Source organism: Palaemon carinicauda, chromosome 24, assembly GCF_036898095.1.
Source record: "Palaemon carinicauda isolate YSFRI2023 chromosome 24, ASM3689809v2, whole genome shotgun sequence".
NCBI classification, from domain to species: domain Eukaryota; kingdom Metazoa; phylum Arthropoda; class Malacostraca; order Decapoda; family Palaemonidae; genus Palaemon; species Palaemon carinicauda.
The window spans coordinates 105,985,241-105,991,240 of NC_090748.1; positions in this window are offsets into that span (position 1 = coordinate 105,985,241).

Here is a 6,000-nt window from a genome sequence, read left to right on the forward strand (position 1 = left end):
GTATCACACTTCATACCTTCACACACAGCTTGTGTAGGCCACAGCACTTACGCAGCAAGATGCTAGCGAGGTGCAGGGACTCATTATTGAGTACTGACACACTCAAATATTGAGTCCCCAGGCAAAAGCCAAAGCCAGTAATGACTGGGACTTACCACCCTTCCTAAGGGGTGAGTCACCCATATTAAATAGCGTGGTTTGTATTTCAGTTACGGAACAATGACAAATTCGTAGATAATTTGTATTTTTCCTAACTATACAAACAGCTATTTAATCAAACTTGCCCGCCAGCCCTGTCCCCGTGAAAGTCCTACCTCTAAGCAAAGTGAGTTAAATCACAGGTGTGTGTGTGAGGGGGGGGGGGGGTTAGCAAGCTACCCTTCCCTACCCCCCACTAACTAGCGGTAGAGTAGTAAACTCTTATTAAAAATCTAATGGCTCGTAATTTCAGCTACGCCAAAAGTAATTACCCATATTAAATAGCTAAGGTTTGTATAGTTAGGAAAAATACAACTTACCTACGAATTTATCATATTGTCAAAGTAAGAATTTCTTCATCATCATTACTCTTTAAAATCTTATTTTCTGGCATGTAACTTTTGTAATCCACTTAATGTATGCAACAGACAATTATCCCATAGTATAAAAAATACAACAGCTCAGCACAGAAATCTGGGGTTATGTTAAGGGGTTGTTATTATATTTTCTATTTATATAATTGTTTGATATGTCTGCATGAATTGTCTTAAGTTTTTTAAAGTTCTTATACTGTAATGTCATTCAATGTTTCTAGGTTTTTGGGAAAGTCCCTATAGGTGAAGCAATTTACATTTTCCTTAAAATTTTGTGATTTAATGCGATTTATTAATCTTGAGAAATTTCACCCAAGTCCATGAAATGTCTAGAATTTTACAGTACTGTATTTGAAAAAAAAAAAAAAGTTCTAGAACACATTAAAATTTTCATGTGCTGTTGTCATTGTCATTTTAAAATATTTGCAAGTATTTTATTGAGTACTAAAAGCACTAACATGTATTTCCAGTATTAGTAGAAACTTGCTAGCTTGGTGTCACTTTTTGGTGCTTTGTAATAAGTGTAATTCAGTATAAATTGGATTATCTAGCATTTATTTAATGGGACCAGGAGGTAACAGTCTTAATTGGTCATGAGTTGGCTGAGTAGCCTAGAGAGAGAGAATGGAAGAGTACTCCAGTGTATAATTCTGATTCTGTATTGCTGTTGTATTGAATAGGTTTGAATTGTTTCCTTGTTATGATGAGTTATTCTGGTAGGATATCTTCTGAGTTTGTGGAGATTTTGCGGGATTACATGCCCACACTCTCCACCAGTTAGTGACTACCTCATTAACAATTTCCAGAACTGTTTCAGCTGTGCTGAAGAATATTCTCTATTTTAAAGGGCTCACTTTTGCATAGTTAGAAAATACAAATTACTTTTAAAATCTGTGAATCTCTCTCTCCAAACTAAATCTACATGAAGTATAATAATCAATTGTAAAATCCCCAGAAATTTGAAGAAATTATGTAATGGACAGAGTTCATTTAGATAGTTTGTCAATCCACACAATATGTTTGATCTGAATAGGTGTTGAATGCAAACATTCAGATGATTTTCATATGTTTAGAATTACCACCAAATTTGTCACCAAAACCCTGAGTAAAAAATAATTTCCAATAGAATGTCAGGTATTTTCCATCTTTTACACATCTCTTGTTAAACTATTCTAATTTTAGTTGAATTACTGAATTTAAACAAATATGTCAGAAGAAAGATGTTTTTCAAATTCCTAAATCAATTATAGGGTTTAGAGGAAAACTATGGTCATGTATACATTAAGTTAGGCCAGATAAAAATTCAGGCATGATAAAGACTAGGGAGAGATAATTTGATGCCACATTTTGTAAAGGGGAGACTGTGTTTATGAATTATAGTCCATAATTGTTCTGAATGAGCAATTTCTTTTCAAAACATTGTCATGATAGAATAGGCCAGTGAGGTATAAGGTTCAACAGATCTGTTCTATTGAAGAGAGACCAAAAGTTTAAAGTAGAAATTGTAAAATTCATCTTTTGTGAAAGTCCATTCGATGTGAAGATAAACTTAGCTTTCAAAACCAAAAATATGTGCTGTAAATAAAAAAAAAGTTTGGAAGTACAGTATATTAATATATAGAAATAGAAGTATGAATTTCTGATTCACAATTGTGGAGAATGCTCATCAGTGTTATAAAAACTAGACTTAGAAATGAGATTAGGGTTTGGCATAGTGAGCTGGATACAGGTATCTATATCAGTCATTGTTCATGTATATGGAACTTAACTATTGATGTACTTCAAATGCAGCAATTTCTTCAGATAAATTTTTAAGTTAACAGCATGTAAACAACCTGTATTTTTAACTTGGTGTTAAGACAACTATTTTTTTACTGTCAGCTTTGCAGATCGGGGTATATAGTGTGAATCTCGAACAGTTTCGAGATATCCTACTTGCTTTTGTGAACAATTGTTGTTCACTCCAAGTGATGTGATGTCTCGAAATGGTTTGCAAATTATGCTATATTCCCCAAATTTTTTATTGAATTTTTGTCTGTTTAGTATGCCGCACATATTTTATTAAACAAGATTTAGCTACATAGCAAATATTTTATATTGAGAAAACATTGTAGATAATTGTTGAAAAATATTAATTTTGCTGCATGGATTACTCAATATACTATGTATGGTCTCAGTGTACTTTGTATGGTAACATATTGTAAAGAGGAAAATAATAAAGAGAACATATAAGAAAACTTACTTTTATTTTCATAAGATTTTATTAAAAATAAGGAAAAAAAAATATTTTAAAATTTTTTTTTCTAATACATAAGTGTCCCCCCCAAAAATGGGGCTGACCTTACAGAACAGCATTTGCTGGCTCTAGAGAGCTCTGCCTACTGCCTCGCTTACCAGAGAACCTCTATAGAGGTTATAATCGCTTCCAGAATCACTCCCGTGACGAGTGCGGTGGTGGTGTTTTTCTTCTCTTGAATGAAATAACTTAAAATGGTACATGGCAACTGTTTGTTTACTGGAAGCAGTCTATCACTGGGTTATCTCCCAGATGGTTAACATTCGCTAAAATAGGTATCTTAAAAACCTGATATGATGTCTCGGAAAATTATACCTTGAAGCTCTACTGCTGACTATTTTTATGATCACTGAAATGAGTTATATTTACTTAACTGAAATTCTTAAAGGTCTTTATAATACAGTATCAGAGATAACTTTTGTCACCAGAGTAAGAAATTCCTAAGTCTCACTTGTAACTCAAGAAACTGTTAATTTTTTAAAAGTTCCATTTCTATAAGACCAAATTTTCTTAGTAGAATTATAACAATCTGAAGCAACAAATGTCATTCAGATTTTAAAATCTTAAATGAGCTAGACCATCTTTAACAACACAGTTTCATTTCCCATTTGTACTTTTGTTAGTCACACTGACCTAACATTATAACTAATAAGAATAAGAGTGGAAAATCTATCCACAAATAAGAATACACTAATCGGGTAATGCTACCATAGATTTGAGAGGTTGGTTCCTCTCCATCAGATATTTCAGAGTGAATTCAGTTTCATTTCGTATCCTAACTAAATGATAAACTGCATTGCCTAGAATCTAAGTTCAGTTTACAGAATCTTCAGATTGGAAGCATTAGCCGTAACTCTTCCATACTTCTTGGAGAGCAACACTTCAATAAGCAGAATACATTCTATAGCATAAATGCAAAATTCATTATAGTATGAATGTATCTTAAATGAAACCTTTAATACCTAGCAGATGTTTCCCTGAATTTATTAATCAATATTGCTTAAAAGAAAGTATTTCCATACTTGTCAAGCAGCTATATCTGTTTAATTTGCCATGAATAAGAACAGTTTCAAGTGTTTGTTCAATCAAACTATAGGTTGGTAATACAGTATTGAATATTGTGATAAATGCAGTATCTAACAAGAAGTATTTTTATATCATTGCACAAAAAAAAAAACATTGTAAAGCAAAAACATTGTAAAGCCAAGCGCAACCCCTTAAAGTTTGGAGGGCTATTATTTAATCAAAGGATTTTTTTAATTACACTTTATAAAATTGTTACCCTAACTGACATCAAAGTAGAAACTTATCAATGTCTACAGTTTACCCAAAACTAATGTCAGAAAGGAATATTTCAAGGAAAAATGCTCTTAAAATTCCCTGAACATGAGCAAATCATCATTAACATTCAGAAGTTTATAGTTTAATTAAATGTTCCATGTCGCCACTACAGACAGGAGTCCTTATTTCAAGTACCGTTCATTATATCAAGATGATAAAAACTTTCTAGAAAGCAGTAAGACCAAATACATGATTAAGATACGATTCATGCGATGCTTCTCAAATGCACAAAAGACTTGGGAAAAGGGGATGACATCAGATGCAGAGTACTGCCCTGACACCCTGGCTTCACCCCAGCCATTATAGTGCCAGATTGGACTATTGTCACATTCCCCTACACCAACGAGTTAGCACAGGCAGCAAACCCTTCAAGGTTAGACTGAAAGACACAGTATTGATACTAAGGTAATCCTAAATACCAAAACAAAGCAATCAGTGCCTCCCTTGAAGGGTGACTACCTGACCTTTACATTAAATTGAAAAGTCCATACATAGTAAAGTTATTTCCTGCATATTCAGTATACCAAAAGGCTATAATATGGTTCAAACATGATTGTTGTTTTGTGGTCTGTGCAAATGGCCGTGTCCAATACTAATGTGCAATGTAATTCTTGTGAAAAAGATTGCTGTTTCAAACTTAAAATGCTTCAACTTGGATCCTATCTCGACTGGCCTTGAAGAACCAACAGATTTAAAAACAAAACTGCTTCAACAAACAAATCTGCAGGGAATGAAATCATTTTTTCATAAGCATCACACTCCAAGAACCTTCAAGACAAAACTTTCTCAACATACAAAAATCTGCTAAGAATGCATTATAAGCTGTGAGCTAGGTCCAAAGAACTAAAGATTAATCAGTGTGAAGTAAGTATGCCTAGCAATTCCTATTCAACCTGTATATCAAAAGAAAGTAATCTAAGCTATTTTCCATTCAGCAAACTGTAATAGAAACCATAGTTTTAGAATTACTATGACTCCAATAGAATACTAAATAGAAAATAAATAGCCCTTTAAAATTGGGGATCAAAAGCATTTCACTATTCAATAAGAAAGGCTAAGTTTTTTGTACCCAAAAGGGAAATATGGCTCTAGGCAACAAGCAAAGCAAAACCAAAAAAAGATTGTGTTTTTTAAGCCTCCGTGGCCACATAAACAGCTTCCTGTCAACTCTATTTTATTTCTAGATAACAGGATGTGTTTCGACTTGGGAGATATAGAGAGAAACACTGGGTGTTAGCTATGAAAAATATCAACCAACACCTAAAGGTACATGGTGTATTGCTAAAACATATAAAACTTTTTTTTTTTCCATCTTACAGACAACTGAATTCTGACCAACAGAGCCAACAACAATTGCCAGGATAATGATGGGATCATTTGCCAGCAACCATGATGATGAAACAGTCCACACTTGATACAAATGAAGCAATTCAAAATGTCTTGGAAACTGAACTAAAGGCAGCATACAATGGTATGAATTCTGCATTTAGAAAATTACATAAAAAAGACAGAAAAGTTCAGGTACCCCATGTTTCTCAGCAATGCAGGTACTGTATCTTGAATTGCGTGGAAGCTGACTTCAAATGTGCAGATTAAAAAATGAGCATTACTGCTGAAGATTTGACAAAATCAAAAGCTTTCTCAGTCTATAAAAGCCAAACATAGTGGTTTGTCACAAGCTGTTGATTTTTCCATTAGCTTTTGTCAATACAAAATTTGTAACATGAGCTCAGCAAAGATACCAAAACCCTTTATCAGAAAGAGAAATGTCAAAATAAACTGGACTTTTGA